General features: G+C 43.2%; 1 protein-coding gene and 1 pseudogene across 1 annotated transcript in view; one reads left to right on the top strand and one right to left on the bottom strand.

The window, feature by feature from the left end:
* LOC143897710 (uncharacterized) overlaps positions 1-18,648 on the bottom strand; it is a 248,959-nt gene that overhangs the window by 75,032 nt on the left and 155,279 nt on the right. The gene's annotated exons all lie outside the window — the stretch shown is intronic.
* LOC143897633 (uncharacterized) lies at positions 13,949-15,074 on the top strand (annotated as a pseudogene).

Below are 18,648 nucleotides of genomic sequence, written 5' to 3'. Positions count from 1 at the left end.
AATCACATTACCGAATTGATAATTCGCGAGACTCACATCAGACTTTGTCATGCCGGAAATCAAACGATCTTTTATGCAATAAGAGAAAATTATTGGTTGTTAAATGGAAAAAATCTTGTCAAAGGGGTAATTTGGAAATGTGTGATTAGTTCTCGCTGAAAGCGACTCCCGAGTATGAGACAATTTGCCAAAGATTAGATTAGTAAACTCGAGACCATTTGAAAATGTTGGTGTCGACTTTTGCGGCCCGTTCTTAATTAAGGAGAAAAAGCATTGTAACCAATAAGATTAAGATTTACAAGAGTTATATATTTTGACCAAACTGACTTTAATATCAAAGATTCTTACATTAATTCGACGTTTCGACACTGGTTTTGTGTCCTTATCAATTTATTAAGGTTTACGTCGTTGTATTTGTGTGTTTAGTTACCAAAACTATTCATTTGGAAATTGTGAGCGACCTGACTACTGAAGCGTTTATAGCCTGTTTAAAACGTTTTTTCGCACGCCGTGGCAGGGCCCGAGTGATTCAGTCGAATAACGGTACGAATTTTCTGGGTGCGAGTAACTATTTGAAAGAGATATTCGAGTTTTTCCAGAAAAAGAAAAATGAGCAAGCAATCAATCGGTACTTAGCAGTAGGTAAGCTAGGCCGATTCTAGACCACATACCGAGGGCGAGGGGGTGAGAGGGCGGGGGGGGGAACCGCGGGCGGTGGGAAACCGCGGGGAGGAGGAGGGGGAACCGCGTTTTTCAGGCGCCGCAGGGAGAGGGGAAGGGTGGAACCGCGTTTTTCGGGCGTTACAGGGCGAGGGGCAGAGGGGAACCGCGTTTTTCAGGCGCCGCGTTTTCCAGCTCCGCAGGGCGACTGCGTTTTCCGGCGCCGCGGAGCGTTTGCGTTTTTGCCGCGGAGCGGGGCGAGGGGGTCCGCGTTTCGCCGCGCCGCGGAGTCCGCGTGACGTCACACGGCACGCTCGCGCTCGCGTTATTTCTCCATTGTAGATGTTTCTCTTCCGTCCCTTGGTTGCGCGCGTCTTCTCGTTCGCGCGGTCTCTCTCGCTCCCGTTCGCGTTATCTCTCCCTCGCACGTTCTTGCTCGCTTCCGGCTCCCGTTCGCGCGCGTTTTCTCATTCGCGCGGTCTCTCTCTCCCCCGTTCGCGTTCTCGTTCAAAAATTATACAAAAACTACAAATAGAAAAATTGCTTACCACCGCTTGATTTTAACCTAAAACCCCCGGCTCTTGAGTCACCTTCCGCACTGTGTGTGACATAACATTGATTGTCTTTTTATTGTTACACTTATTGTTACACTTATTGTTACATTTATTGTTAATCTCTTAGCAGTATAGGTTTCTTAATTTTAGATAATATACACTTAAAATATTTCTCCAGACACTTCCACTTCTTCAGGCACATATATTTCCATCTTGATAAATAGAGAACGTTTCTCTTACGAGGATGAACCAATTTATTTGGAGATCGAGAAAATCTTGATGCGATCGGAGATCGGCGATTCCGATCTCGCGACGGAATAGATATCGCACTACGTCGACTCTCCTCTTATACAATCTGCTACAGTTTCTCATCTGCGGTTCGCTAATTTTCACAACCTTGAATTTAGAATTACGTATCGGTTTGCAAAGTTTTGCATACCCGCTCATATCGGTGGGCTTTGATATACAGCTCTTAAGATGGCGAACCAATTGTTGTATAAACCGCACGATCAAGCACACCAACCGACTCTCACTTCTAGTCCTCGACTGCTGAGCGTACCTTCAAATTCATTCTTCTACATCACACTATTGTCACATCGTTTGTTTATCATATCTAATTTCATCTCAGCATCCATACAATTGCACCTTCCGAAAAATCTGCGATGTGCAGTTTTGCACGTGTGCGATGAAGTCACCCGCGAGACATATTCTCGAAAACGATATCGCGCCATTGACTTTCAGTGATTTGATCTGTAAAACAGCTAAAAACAGCTCTTGAACAGCTAAAAACAGCTATCAAACAGCTCTTGAACAGCTATCAAACAACTAAAACAGATATCTGTATAACAGCGATCTGTATTACTGCGATCTGTATAACTGCTATTGAACCGCTATCAAACTTCTTTTAAACAACTAAAAACAGCTTTTAAACAGCTATCAAACAACTAAAACAGTTATCAGTATAACAGCGATCAGTATAACAGCGATTTGTATAACTGCGATCTGTATAACTGCTATTGAACCGCTATCAAACTTCTTTTAAACAACTAAAAACAGCTTTTAAACAGCTATCAAACAACTAAAACAGTTATCAGTATAACAGCGATTTGTATAACTGCGATCTGTATAACTGCTATTGAACCGCTATCAAACTTTTTTTAAACAACTAAAAACAGCTTTTAAACAGCTATCAAACAACTAAAACAGTTATCTGTATAACAGCGATCTGTATAACAGCTATTGAACCGCTTTCAAACTTTTTTTAAACAACTAAAAACAGCTTTTAAGCAGCTATCAAACAACTAAAACAGTTATCTGCATAACAGCGATCTGTATAACTGCTATTGAACCGCTATCAAACTTTTTTTAAACAACTAAAAACAGCTCTTGAACAGCTAAAACATCTATATTATACTACAAAGTATGTGGGAAAAGGAAATAAAACGTTTATATATACAAATATAATTTATTTCAAAAAATCATAATTTTTCTGGTGTCGCGACCACCAATTAAATATTTTTAATACATTTTGCAACGTGCAATTCTTAACATGTTTTTCGCATCTTACAGTATTAGTAACATCTAGATTATGTAATAATTTGATATCTTCATAATCTGCATCCAAAGTCTCAATTTTTAGATTTCTTCTCGCTTTGTTTTAAAGCAGATCCACCAGCCATTCTCGTTTCTGGCATCCCTTGACGTACACAAGAGTCGACGTCTCGTTGCCCTCTCCAAGTACGGCCGATGTAATTAGATGTTTCGCCATGCTGTACGGCATGTTTCCATCCTCCCATCGTAGTCCATGGTGATTCGCAATCAACCAGGAAGCGCATGACTTGTCGGATTTCATGAGGAGACTCCATGGCATGGGACACGTAAAAATGTAATGTGCCAAAACGGTCCCGTTTCTCAGAACCGCCACCTCTTTCAAAACAAATTTCATCCCGACGGTAAATCCTTGCAAGATGAGACAATAGGCGGTAGTATTTGCAGGTACATTTTCTTTACAATCAAATTCTATTCGCACATCCACGGTGGCGCTCTTGACAGATTCGTTTTGTCGCGAGCAATCAATGACAACAAAAGGTCCTTCCATCAGGAATGTATACAAGCTGCAAAGCGTATCAAAGGAATCGTATCCGTAAAAAGTTTTACGAAAACGCGCATACATATCGAAAAGAACGGCGTATCGATTTTTAGTAAAATCCAGATTCATGTCGTCGTACGGATAAAATTCGGAGTTTAGATAAAGTTTTACGTTGGTCAAATTACAGGCATCGAATACGCTAACATTTTGAGACATCATATTCTTGCGGCCGGTCTGCAGCGCAAAGATAACGTACCGCGGCTTCTCCAGTTGAGTCGCCGTTTTGACGGCCCACGAATGCTTGGTCATGCTCTGCAACATGGGATACTCGTACAGATCCCACGAACGGAAACTGACACTAAGATATCGCCCGCTTTCCAAGGCCCGTAGCATAAATAGCTTATTGACCTCGTTTAACTTAACGTGAGGCATTCGCCACTGTATTTTAAACAATTTGATTTCCGGCTCCGTCGCAGGATTTCCTACAATGCAATTGTTATTGCTACGCGCAGGTATCAAAATTAATTCGTGACGAGCATTAACAACGACGCGTTTGTAATCCTCGCAAAAGCCCAGCAACAACTTGAGCGGTACGCAAAAGTTAAAGTATCCTTCCGGTATGCTCGATGTAACGTCCCAGCCAGCATTCCGCATGAGTTGAAAATCATTATACGATAGCGATACGTAGTTCATGATGGTACTGGTTATGCCAACGTTTCTGTTGCGATCAATCTCCACACCGTTGAGCTCGTATCGAATCTCATCAAACATGAACGCCACGCAATTATTCGCAAGCGTTGTCACAGACGCGTCATTCCTTCTCTTTATTACCAATCGTCCTTCAACGTAGAGAAAGCTTTCACATGGCAACGTGTATAAATCCTGCTGTTGTATGGGTATTCTTATCTCATCGTTATGTCCAAACGTTGTGTTAGCGTACGGATTGTACGTGTGTGTCTCAATCTTGACGACGCTGTCGTCAAAGTTCGGTTCACCTCCAATGTATAAGATATTAGCCATTTCGTACGACAAAACCCAATGATTTCAAAAATTCAATGTTCGACGCAGTGAGTTTCTTTTTTGGCAATCGGATTGTCTTTTTGTTTCTCGTTTGTCGCACCTGCTCAGCTTCGTTCAGTACGAGCATCTCACGTTATCGCTGCCGTCTTCGTACATGCAGTCAAACGGTGATCTCTTCTCTGCGAAAATCAATCAATTGACCGTCCTGATCCACGACGCGAAGCGTCAAGTCCGAAATGCTTCGTACGATGATCGGAAGGTAAATGATCTATGCCGGCGTTTCCGATATCTTATATCTTGGTGGCACGCTCGGTGAAAACTCGTGTATTGTGTGCACGTACTTGTCGTTGCTGTACGCACCCGCTGTCACGTTACACTCTATGCGAATGATGTTTACGTTGATGATATTTAACGGAACATCCGATTCGTGCCATTGTCGCGACTCCAGCACGCGATTCGCTGAAAATCCCAGCAGCGATCCAATGTTGTTCGGTTTTGTAAAATTTATCCGATAAGCGCACTTGATTTCGCTCTTCATCGTATTGCTATTAGCATGAATAATAATCAATGGGTGCGGTTCATCTTCGTTTGTCGAGACATTATTGGATGGGTCCCATAAAAGAGCGCGTTTCAGATACATGTCTCTATCACGCAGTTCGTACGATCCTTCGGGAATGGTAATCTCCTTGTCGTCGTCGTCATAGTAGAATTTATTGTTCGACGAATTTACATTTGGTATCGTGTGATAGGTTTCAAATTCTGTTAGACCGAGCTCGTAATCGCCATCGCTCAAATCCACGGCGAAAAAGTAGCTTACCGCGAGGATGCTGCTCTTGCCGGTGAGCGTAAAGTCAGTGACATGTTTGAATGAATACTGAGATTCAACAGCGTAACGCCGGTCTTTAAATTGATTGTCAACCGACTGTAGAAAACGCAGACACAGTTGTCCGCAATTGCTCTGATCGCTGATAAGGCGTGCGATTGTACTCTATTACATTGTTCTCTAGATACTGCGCCAATTCTCTCGGTGGTCGAAGATTGCCAAAACTGTCGAAATATATGGCACGATCTCCCTTCTTCGCATACGCCACCCAGTGAGTACCCGGTCCCTCAGTATTATCCACATTCACGATACCGCTCTCGTTTCGACGTATACCGCCGATCGGTAACGAGCGCATGAAAACACCTCTAAAATATGGAATGCGCATACGTTTTGCCAATTGTTGCAGTTGCACATTGGTAGTTACACCCTTGGGAATTTTTAGCGTCCCTTCGACGTTTTTTTTTCTTGAGACTCCCCGTCCGCGTTTGTACGGAGCGAGATAAAGTCCGTGACCTTCCATGGCGCGATTGTGACGTTGCATTTCTTCCAGCTGACGTCGCGCGACTTTGTTGTCATTCACGGCCTTTGCGACTCCTGCCGCTCCGCCGACCAACGAGCCGAGAACCCCTAATAACGGCAGGATCGGTAGGATACCGCCGCGTTTTGCTACCGGAAGTATTCGTTTGGTCTTCTTCTATTTCTTCGTTTTCAAACCCATACCGAGTTTCGTTTTAGCCTTCATGGCCGCCCAGACGGCTGTAGCCGCAGCTCTCTCTCCGAGAGTCGAATCGTTCGCGATGACACGTTTTCGCGCTTCCGCGGCGGGTATATTGTCTGCCACGTGTCATTCTGCGAGATCTTTGCTACGCGAGTAGGCTATGTCATGCTCGCGACACGCCGCGTTCAATGGATTAATACCCCGATCACTTCTTGCCAATCGTGTTTCTAAGCAAGTTCCCGGTCCGCAAAATTAATAGCCGGGGATATGTAATTCGATCGGAAGCGCGTTTATCGCGCGATTCAACAGACCTCGACCTATCTTCGGCGGCATTCGCCGCAGTTTTTTATCAACGGCGGCGGACCGTCGATGTGCGTTTGCTGACACGGCAAATTATAATGTATTAAACAGCGCAGATATTGCTGAACCTCCGAATCTGTCTTGATATGTTCGGGAAGCTTATCCCACAAATAATCTATGTGATTATAAAACTGTCGCAGTAGAATGACCTTTGGTATATACTTTAACTGCTCGGCGGTTAAATCGTAAATATCGCTGTTATCCAACACAAGCAAAAACATTTTAACGACTGAGCATCTCAGCTCTACGCGTCTCTATAAATAGGCCAGCTTTCTCGATATTATTATTTATTCGTTGTGGAGGGGAGGTAAAATGCGTTTCGTACGACAATCGCGGACGATCTAAATGACAAACTTTGACGATGGGATGCTGTTAACAAAAGAGGTACGCAAACATGGAGGCATGCTACCGATTTCTATACGCGGTATCATCTGCGGTCCGACGAATTGCGGCAAGACAAACGTCTTGATAAGCTTGCTGGAAAGTCCGCACGGTGTACGTTTTGAGAACGTGTATGTGTACTCGAAATCGTTGCAACAACCGAAATATCGATATTTGGAGAATATATTAATACCGATAGAAGAGATTGGCTACTTTACGTTCTCGAATAACAGTGACGTCATTCCGCCGAGCGAGGCGCTCCCGAATTCTATTTTTATCTTTGATGACGTGGCATGCGACAAGCAGGATACGATAAGAGAATACTTGCAATGGGCCGGCACGCGGACATTGACTCTTTCTATCTTTGTCAGACGTATGCGAAGATACCAAAGCATCTTATACGCGACAACGCGAATTTATTGATTCTGTTTAAACAAGATGGTACCAATCTGAAACACATATACAGCGATCACGTAAACACAGATATGTCTTACGATGATTTCTGTAAATTGTGTCATACGTGTTGGCAACAAAAGAACGAATTCGTGGTGATAGACAAGGACAGCGCGATTTCGAATGGTCGATACAGAAAAGGATTTAACGACTTTGCGATACCAAAACGTGGTTAGTTGTTGTCGACGCGTCGATTGAACAACGTTAGCGCAACATGGACAGCAGCGAGGAGATTAGAGAGCGCGAGAGGATCGTGAAAGATATTGCGAAAACGAGCAATTCGATTCGCAAAAAATATCACGCCTTGAAAACTGGTAAAATGGAGAAAAATATTGCGTTGGAGAGACATTTTAAGCCCGTCATCAAACCTCTAAGGCAGATTGCCGAAAACACCGTTGCTGGCAAAGAATCTGACGTGTCAAAGATTGAGAATGAAACGGCGTGAGAAGACGAAGAGCTGAAGCTCAAACGACAACGACCAAACGCCTCGTTTAACGACTCTGTAATGGCTTCAACTCCGGTTACATTGAAACGCTCGATAAATGTGCCATCTAATTTGAGCGAAATAACAAAAACTTTACAACCGCGTAAACCGAAACGATCGAAAGGTTCATTGAATGAACCACCGATAACCTCTGCGCCTTCCGTACAACACACAGTGCGCGCAAACGAAGATGTTTTCGAAACCACGAATGACCCACTCGTGATGTCCGTTCGACAGCAGTTGCAAACATCTGAGGGTCAAGAAACGTTGCGAGATCAATTGGGTCCATTGAGCCAAAAGTACATCGGGGCAGTTCTGAGCGGCGATGAAGAATGCGGTATAGACATCGCGTACGGTGTTAAATTCACTAACGATGGAATGATGCTCGGTAATAAACGTTTTGACGTGAACCATGCGGACAACATAATTATCGACGGCATACGATACAATGGCACACGCGGTCTTTTCAAATTAATCTTTAAGAAATATCCCGATGACGATATCTACACGGAGGACGATATGCAAACGTACAAGAGCATTCTGTTGATGACGAGTGTTCATAAACGCAATTATGATGCTCACGCTCAAATAAAGGGCAACGGGGGATACAAGTATACACATATAATCGGGCCGCTGATTTCAGGTAAAAAAGCTGGAAAAGGTATACCGCGTGCCATGACATTAAACGACAACAAGATCGACTATGTTTATTGGGACGATCCCAACGAGCTTGTAGATCGTCTCCGATTACTCGAAGCTTTGCGCCTAGCGGGTCACACCGGTCACAATAACGAAATCCTGTCGTTTATCGAGGAACTTCGCGAGGCTGGACTTATTATAAATTAAGTGGCGCGACAGCGAGTCATTCAATCAACATGAAAATGCCGATCAACAAGTTTGGTATATCGCTTGGAAGAGGCGGTGCAGAACCGTACTATCAATGGAGAGGATTAATCAAAAATTACGTGCAAGATAACGCTCTTTGCATGGTCGCCACCGATTTTGACGCGAAATCGCGCAAGATTCGACGGATAGCGCCGCCCGTAAATGATGGCGATGCAGCCAACAAACGCTACGTGCAGCAGAGCGTGCAAATTTTGGAAGATCGACAGGATGAAATGAAGAGAAAAATGGCTGTATATTCCAAAATAATATGCAAATTACCCTAAACGAACTTCAAAAGATGATTCAAGATGTAATTGCGAATCATCGCGAATAGACAAGAACGTACATCTGATATCTGCGTCAGTTGCGCGTCATCGTCATGGCTGGTAAGAAGCAATCAACTGAGAAACGGCGGTTGGTGGAAGAATTACACGCTCCTGCGAGAAGAAATTTTTCTCGAAGACGCGTCATAGTACGCGGATACGATGACCTGTGGCAGGCGGATGTGCGACCATACACGCGATTTAACAAAGGCTACCACTACATACTCACCGTTATCGACGTGCTGAGCAAGCACGCAAGGCCGTACCGCTCAAGACCAAGAGCGGACCCGAGGTTACCACGGCGATTGCAAAAATAATTCGAGACGGCGGCAGATGTCCGAAAAATCTGCAGACTGACAAGGGGAAAGAATTTTACAACACAAACGTGCAGAAACTCTTGAAGAAACATAATATCAATCATTATTCGACATATTCCGTATTGAAGGCATCGGTCGTCAAACGATTCAATCGCACGCTCAAGAACGACATGTGGAAAATGTTTACGCGCAATGGAAATTACAAATGGATCGACTCGCTGCCAGGTCTTGTATCGGATTACAACACGCGAAAGCATCGAACTATCGGCATGCGACCCATCGATGTTACCCCCGCGATCGCCGACAAGCTCCTAACAACGGTGTACAGCCACGTAAAGATCGCTGCTCCAGCGCGATTCAAAGTGGGCGATTTGGTACGCGTGAGTAAATTCAAGACAATCTTTGAAAAAGGATACACGCCAAATTGGACCACGGAGGTGTTTAGAATCGTCAAAGTGCAGAAAACTAATCCTGTGACGTATCTGTTGGAAAATTCCTGCGAAAAACCCGTCGCCGGCGGCTTTTACGAATACAAATTACATCGCGTTGCTAATCCCGACGTGTATCTCGTTGAAAAAGTTTTGCGCAAAAGAGGGAATGAGGTTTATGTAAAGTGGTCAGGATTTGATAATTCACACAATTCATGGATACACAAGAATTATGTATTGTAAAAATTTATTACTGTATAAAAATATACATATATATACATATGAGTCATTTACTTTCCTAAATATCTAAATGTATTTACAATATATTTACAGCGGTATTTACAATATATTTACAATGGTATTTTATAATGTCCCCATGGCAGCGTTTCGGTAGAACCGGGTATAATGTATCGCTTATCGTCGTACGGACTTAGAGCTATTTTTGTTTTGAACACGGTGTATACCTCGTGTTTTTTTAATCTTATGCAGGTTTGCTGTCGCGTCATTTCAATTTCGTCCCGCAGACACCGCGTGTAATCGTCGAACGTTATCGACCTGGCTACGACGTTACTTTTAACACCTTTAGCCTTTTTCGTATCTTTCTTACCGTCCACTCGCAAGGCGTACATCTTTGCTCTAAGCCCGACGAATTCGGTCATTATCGCACCGTTATTTTTGTCTTTCATTAAGCCCGGAACTTTTTTATTGACGAGTGGGATACCGTACGTATTATCCATCGCATAATCGCTAGTGTCAAATCTATAATGAATGTGACGCTTCATGATACACATCGTCGCACTCGATGTGATAAATGAGACTGTCAGTATCGGTGTACGTACTTTAAACTTATCGCAATACAACGGTAACATGTACTCATGATGAAATTCGTACAAACATGTCTTGGATATATCGAGGATGCACATACCCACATAGATTGGTTCACCTCGAGTTTTCGCATTTCTATTGCTACTAAATTCTCCGAAAAGACGCTTCGGCTATGAAAATTTGGTTTCGCAATCATTGTTTCCGCGCCGTATCTACCCTCCCAATGAGTCACGAGGCGCACGTCAACGTGATTGCGCACATTCTCCATGGTTTTGCCAAACACTGCATTGTTCATCAATCTGTATAAATTTTTTTCGAAATCATTCTTGGCCAATGTCCTAAATTTCGTATTAAGTTCTATATAATCGCGAAGCCATGGAGATTGCGCGAATTTCAATATACGGTGAATTTTTGATATACGGAGACCGTGACGAGTACACTGCTGCAGGTTGCGATAATGTATTACATAACGTTTCTTATCGTATAATGTTGCGAGGAGCTTGTCCTGCCGCTTGCCGGGTGGTTTATTGCGCGTCGGACAGAACGGTAGGTCAGTGTGCGCGTCGTGAAGATGTTGCGGATACTCCAAATCGACTTCGAGTATGTAGCCTATCGAGGAATCCAACGCGACATCCATAACATTAAAATCGGTTACGTCGTCGACCCATTTAAAATCTGCGTATGGCAATGGTTGACACATTGCCCAGCCGTATAAGTTATTTACATCAAAATACATGAGGTACGACGACGGTTTCGATGGATCGTACGACTGTATGTACTTGTTGTTGGCCAGCGCGTATCTGTTTGAACATTGACTCAAACCGCCGCGTATACCGCGTTCGATAAACATGACCATGTCAATGTCGGTGAGCAATTCGAAATTGATGTGTGTATGCTTCAACATAGCATCCCACTTAAAACCCGGTATAGTATAATAATACGCCGGATTGAGTCTGTAACTCGCGACGCAACTATCGCGAAAATTTTCAAAGATATCGGCCAACAGCAAGACATCGGTCTTGAGATATAAATCGCTGTAATCACCGAGCGTTCGAATGGAGAACCGTTGCCAGACGTCGACGGCGTGCGCGTAATCGCTCTCGGATACGGTGTCACCTGTCAATGAACTGTAAAATGAGTCGCGCGGTGGTAAACACAAGTCCTCCAATTTTTCGACGCAGTCAATGTATTCATATGGAAATACGCCTTTTCGTGTCAGCAAATCAAAATTTTTTGTAGATAATTCACAAAATTCGCGTTGCAATATTCGCAGTTTATCCTTGCTGAGATAAGATGCCAATTTGTCGAGATTAGAGGTGAGAAACTTGTACGAATCGATAAATCGCAATTTGATGCACGTTTTCTTATCTTTATCTTCGGTGGTTTGAACGTTTTTTGTAAACGAAATATATTTTTCTTTTGTGATCGGGAGTAAATCTACATGTCTTTCGTACGCTGTTGCTATTTCAGTTATAATAAAATGTGCGTCATAGCCCGATAAATTATGAAACACTATGGGAATGCAATGCGAATCTTTATAATTTAAGTTACAATTCGAATGCGCGGGACTTCTGTATCGACCGGTCAGGTGACAATGGTCGCGTACTCGCACGTCGTCTGGCTCGAACGGTTCTTCGCACACGTGACAGTGCATTGCGCTGTTAAACTTTTCCCACTCGTCTCGCGTGAAATCTGCCATGGGTACATTATTGGACAAAATGGTCTTTACGTCGTGAGCTAAACGTCTTAGCTCCTCGGCGAACCACTCGAACGACTCGTCATACGAGCAACGCACGTAGTACCCTATGCTAAACACGCTATGATGTTGATATGTGTACCTGGACGTTTCCGGATCCGCTTCCATCTTCTCCAGGGTACATTCCAGATCGGCGTATACGACAAACGGAACTCGTTCCTTCCTGTTGTGATTTTTAAAGGCCAACCACTTGTCGTTATCGCTCGGTAACTTGATCGCGCAGTCGTTCATCTCCTGACAATCGACGGTGTGGGCTTCCAATTTTTCGTTGGAGCTGAAGTAGTGCAAACATCTGCAAAAATAAACGCAAATATTATAAATTTTTTTATACACTAAATATTCTATATATTATTAAAAGAACTATAGGTACTTACCAATCGCAAAAATATTTTTTGTTTGTATTCTTGCTCAATTGCGAGTTCACAAGGCGGGATAGGTTCTTGATCCATGCAAAATGTCCCACGTTGTCGTCATGCACGTACAAGAGATTTACATGTCTGTCCATCTTTCGGTCAGTAACACGTATTGGCAAGATAGCAAGTTTCTTGTTTTTTTCTCGATGCTGTATACATTGATGGAGATGTTGTTGTGATTTTCAAACCGTTTAATTTGATTCAACGTCATTGGAAACTCAATGTCCGTAAAATTTAGCACCGACGTGTAATGTGGGTACGACGATTCCCGTTCTGTATGTCTCTTGGCTGGATACAGAGCAGCCACCACTTACCATGCGAAACATGCATTGTCTCTTAATTGCACGTTTATCACCGCATTTTTTTTTTTTTAATTTCTTGCGGTATTTCCACAAAACACCCCGCGTGCAATGGATTGTATTTGTTCACGTTTACCATTAAATTGAGTATACGCGACAACGCCCATCCGCTATCACGTTCCTGGAATTAATTCCTCCAGCTTTGCTAAAGTAGGCCCGATGACGTGTCTCTTGTACCACTCATGCAGATCGGACTCGCGAAAGAGTTCATAGTTTCTCGTTGCGATACTTTTATTCGCGCGTTTGTCACCCGCAACAAATTCACCAATAAACACTGTGTTATTTTTTACATTGTCATATCGCTGCATGACGTTCCGCACATGACTAAGTACAATTTCTCTCGCATTTATAAGAAATTGACGAGGGTCGATGTGTTTGGAATTTATCACCGCACCAATCAATATACGGCTTTCAAAAGCCGGATCTATCTCGCGCCATCTGAGTCCTGTCTCACTCGCACTGCATCCAGCACCCACATGTACGAAACGTTGACGTACCAAGTCTTTCAAACCTTCGAGTCTTGCGATACATGCGACCAATGACTGTTTGAGACCGATCGATGACTGATCGATTGATAATCGCTTAATTCGGCTTTGTTCTTCCAATGATTCGATAAACTCGTCACATCGTTGCTCCCACGCGGCAAAGTCTTCCCTCGAATTTAACAGGGTGGATTGCTCCAACAACTCTTGCTCCATGTTATTGCACGATCCTCTTGCTAACGCCATTTGTTGCACTCACAACTTCCAGTTCTCGACTATTGAGCGTATCCTCCAGATTCGTCATTTTATATTCTACTAATGATGCATCGTTTGCTACGTACATCGGCGCTATTTGCAAAATTTGCAGTTTTGCACGTGTTCGATGAAACCATCGCGAGACATGTCGCGACATGTTCTTCAAAACAATAACGCTCCATTGAATTATGCAAAATTGCAAATTTTGCAGTTTTGCACGTGTTCGATGAAATCATCGCGAGACACGTATGCTCTTGAAAAGAAATTGAGAAGAAATTGATGCCCGATAAGGTGATCTCATCACGAATGTTCTTGACAAAGATATCACATTTAACGTATATGTGGATTGTGGTGGTGGTCACCATGCAGCAGCCGTACATTGGCGCTATTTTTGCAAGATTTGCAGTTTTGGGTATGTATAAATGGTCTACGAGGATTCTAGAGCGCAGTCGAGAGTTCGATACAATGAACACTCACGGTGCGTACTACTACGTTCCGATTCAAGACGAAACGTGTGAGAAACAACACAATGAGTAAGTACCGCTAATTTTCATATATACTTGTGCAAAAAAAAAACTTTTATGAACATATAATTGTATTTTTTCAGTTTTGATAAACCCCGCTACACGTCGCGTATTTTGGGAAGAAAATTTGCCTTGACATCAACAGCGTATAAATTTTTGGATGTTGGGATCAGCGCGGGACCTACGTCCTCTGTGGATATACTTATTGGCGATAACCGAGGCAATCGGATAATTCTGCCACATGCAACGTGGGTGACATTCATCGAAAAACATGCAGATATACAGCGACTCGTGCAGTCATCGGCACCATCATCGCTAACGTTTTGAGATCTGGAGCTTCTTAAAATACGTGACGCAGATATTGTAAAATTGACGTCGTGCGGCACCAGCTTGTACATGAAACCGTCAACTGTACTCTTTCTGTTCAAACTAGAACATTGCGTCGAGAATGTGTATTTTCAATTATGTCAAAATGTTCATGGCGTAAGTAAAAAATTCAAACAGTTTGTAACAACTTTACGTCAAAATTGTATCACCGATAAATGTAACGCAGTTACAATCTTGCGTGAATTTTACGATAAAAATTCGATTATTGATTGCGAATTATTAGCCTACGCTTTGGATACTATTGTGTATAATGCGCTACATGATAAATAAATGCTTATAATATGGTTAAAAAAGTTTTTCCTTTTCATTTACCGTTCCTTATTGTTACGCTGTCTTTATTTAATAGTTTTTGCATAATTTCTGAACGAGAACGCGAACGGGGGAGAGAAACCGCACGAACGAAAAGACGCGCGCGAACGGGGGCCGGAAACGAGCGCGCGAGGGAGAGATAACGCGAACGGGAGCGAGAGAGACGGCGCGAACGAAAAGACGCGCGCGACCGGGGGACGGGGGAAACATCTACGATGGAGAGACAACGCAAGCGGGAGCGTGTGACGTCACGCTGACCGGCGCGGCGAAACGCGGACCCCCTCGCCCCGCGGCGCCGGAAAACGCGGACCCCTCGCCCCGCAGCGCTGGAAAACGCGGACCCCCTCGCCCCGCGGCGCCGGAAAACGCGACCCTTTCGCCCCGCGACGCCGGAAAACACGGTGCCCGAAAAACGCGGTTCCCCCTCCCCCTCCCCCCCGCGGCGCACAAAAAACGCGGTTTTCCCTCCCCTCCCCGCGGCGCCCGAGAACGCGGTTCTCCCTTCCCCCCCCGCGGTTCCCCCCCGCCCGCGGTTTCCCCCCGCCCGCGGTTCCCCCCGCCCCTTACCCCCCCCCCCTCAGATCCCCGTATCGGAACAAACGTAACCTATCTAATCTTAGCAAATGAAGGAATACAATGGTCTTTTATTCCTCCCCGCTCACCGCATTTTGGGGGAATTTTGGAGGCTTCCATGAAAGGTTTTAAGCATCACATGCGTTGTACGCTTGGAGAAGCCCTCTTCACTTTTGAAGAATTTAATACCTTTGTAATAGAGGTAGAAGAAATATTAAATTCGAGACCTCTCACGCCTGATCCGTCGTCTGATCCGAATGATCCACTCGCCCTGACACCAACGCATTTTCTAATTAATACGTTTTTACAAATTATTCCAGAATATGATTTTACAAATAAGAGTTCGAATCGCCTTTCAACATGGCAACATATTCAAAAAGTAAAGCAGCATTTTTTGCGTTGGAACAAAGAGTATTTAAACGAACTGCAACAGTATACCAAGTTTTCTAATAAAACACATAATATTAGCATAGGAGATCTTGTAATACTCAAAGAGGATAATACGCTTCCGTTACGTTAGATCACTGGTAGAGTGACAGTTACTTATCCTGGCGATGACGGTATAGTCGGAGTAGTGACTATATGTTAAAACAACCCAAGGTGTATATACAGTAGCGGCGAAAAGTATTTTGACAAAGCGTTTATTGCCGGTAGAGCGCACACCGTACGCGCTGCGTGGTAGAAATTGTTGTTAGTAAACACTTTTCCGCAGTCTGCAGCGGCGACAACATCAGTTTTGATCGGGTCGATGTTTCGTTTCCGAGGTGCCGCTATTATCTTTAATCTGTAAGTCGAAAAGTATTTTGACACAGTGGGTTTCGTTTAAAAGCGACACGCAGGGGCTCACGTAAGTTACTTTATTCACGGTTTTTGCTTATTTTATGTTTTGTTTACGTTCAGGAGCTATGCCAAAACAAAAAGAATACTCCAACGACATAAAATTGGCTGTTATTGCAGCATTGAAAAATGGACAATCTCAAGCTTAAGTAGTGAGGCATTTTAATCTGAGCAGACAAATAATTTCGGTTTGGAACCGTAAACAGCAGTCCACAGGCTCGGTTAGCAACAAACAAAGATCGGGTCGACCGCCAAAACTTACTGACAGGGTATCTAGAATTATCCGCCGCATGAGTGTCGCTAACCCACGTCTGACAGCAGTTGACATTAAGAGAGATTTAAATGAGAATCACAGTCTTAACATCAGTTTAACCACTGTAAAACAATACCTTCGCAACGCAAATTTGTTTGGCAGACGTCCTTCCAAAAAGCCATTTATATCCGCGAAGAACAGAAAGGCGCGTCTCAAATTTGCCCAAAAACACAAGAACTGGACTAGTAAGGAGTGGGCTCGTGTACTGTGGAGCGACGAAAGTAAGTTCAATATGGTCTCATCTGATGGCATAAGGTATGTTAGACGACCTCCAAACAAAAGAGATGACCCCAAGTATCAAGTACCGACTGTTAAGCACGGTGGTGGCCATGTCATGGTTTGGGGCTGCTTCTCTTATTCAGGAGTCGGTCCGTTAGTTGAAGTGAAGAGCATCATGGACCGATTTTGTTACTGTGAAATACTGCAGAATTACATGCTCCCTTATGCTAAGCACAACCTTGTCAGAAACTGGATTTTTCAGCAGGATAATGATCCAAAACATACCTCTGCACATGTAAAAGAGTTCTTTACATCTAAGAAGATTAAAGTTCTAGAGTGGCCAAGTCAAAGTCCCGATCTAAATCCAATAGAACATTTATGGGAAGAGTTAGATAGACGGATTAGAAAAAAAAAATTCTCCAGAAAACAAGATTTGATGGCCTGTCTTGCAGAAGAATGGAAGGAAATACCATTAAGTGTGATCACCAAACTTATTGACTCTATGCCGGCAAGATGTGCGGCTGTGATTAAATCTAAGGGCTTTACCACTAAATATTAAAGCTTCTGATGCAGTCAAATTAATTTTTGATGGTTAATTACAGGCTTTGTTTAAAAATTTCAACAGATAATGGTGTTGTCAAAATACTTTCTTTCCACATTTGTTTAAAAAATGCAAAAAAAAAACGTAGTTTTCGTTTATAAATGTTATTTTTTTTTTCATTTTTACTAAGAGGCATTGTTGCCTTTGGACACATATTATAACTTTGTTTCAGAAATAAACATTTATTTCCTATAAATTGTGCTTGTCAAAATACTTTCCGCCGCTACTGTAAGCGATGCGTTTAAAAAATATCTCCGTTACCCATTATAACATAAAAATCGAGTCAGTTCTTTTTAGGTTTATTGCTGTTGTGTATTTTGATTCCTATGACTATTAAATATTGAACGTATATCGTTCAAAAGGGGGCGGTATGTCTGGATTTCGCGTAACATTGTACGACCCTGTGCCATCGTTTCCCTTTCTATATTCTTTTTGACTCAAATCGGAGCGAATTAGATTGAGACTCGGAATAGTTGTACCATGGCCGCACGCGCCACCTTCCTTGTGACATTATAATAAAGTATAGATTTGTATATTGGGGGCATTATGGTTGGTGTTGGGCTTCTGGGACCACGTGAGATGCCAAATCTCACATGGCAATAAAACTTGCAGAAATGCCCGCAGCTTCATTTGAAGCATACCGACAAATCCTATTCCCACGTTTTTGAAGACACGGTATGTTGCGTGGCCCCTGGTAATGCATGACTTTTTGAGCTTTGCAGCTAACGGGAGAGAGTGAATGGCGAGCTTTTGGCGCCATAAATCTGAAACCCATCGGCTAAGAAAAGATTAACCCTGACAGAAAAACCAAGCTTGTTTGGACGCTTTAAGGAGGCAGCCCCACCACCGGATTCGGGTGCAGTTGGCCGATAACCAACCCATCTTAAATTACAACCATCAAAGAAACTGATACGAATGATAGCCGGACGGATTCTCATGTAGCAAAAATTGGCATAAAAAAGGTGTATAGACTTGGAACATGGAATGTGCGGACTATGCTGGAGGCAAGTAAGCTGGCTCAAATCTCAAGAAAAATGCACTCCTATAATTTAAGTATACTCGGGCTTAGTGAAACTAGATGGCCCGGGTTCGGAGAATTTACACTTGCAAATAGGGACTGCCTGTTATACTTTGGAAAAGACGCCCAAGAAAATCGCGAAAGCGGAGTAGGCTTTCTGATTAGAAAAGAAACTAGAAACTAGATAGGATAGTAACAGCACGGTTTTCCACCAGAACCAAAAATATGAGTATAATTCAATGATATGCTTCAACTGAAGTCTCGTCGCTGGAAAGCAAAGAA

Source organism: Temnothorax americanus, unplaced genomic scaffold (assembly GCF_048541705.1).
Source record: "Temnothorax americanus isolate GAGA-0224 unplaced genomic scaffold, ASM4854170v1 Scaffold21, whole genome shotgun sequence".
Classification (NCBI taxonomy): Eukaryota; Metazoa; Arthropoda; class Insecta; order Hymenoptera; family Formicidae; genus Temnothorax; species Temnothorax americanus.
The sequence above is the reverse complement of the archived record's forward strand: the minus strand, read 5'-3'. Positions and strand labels throughout refer to the sequence as shown.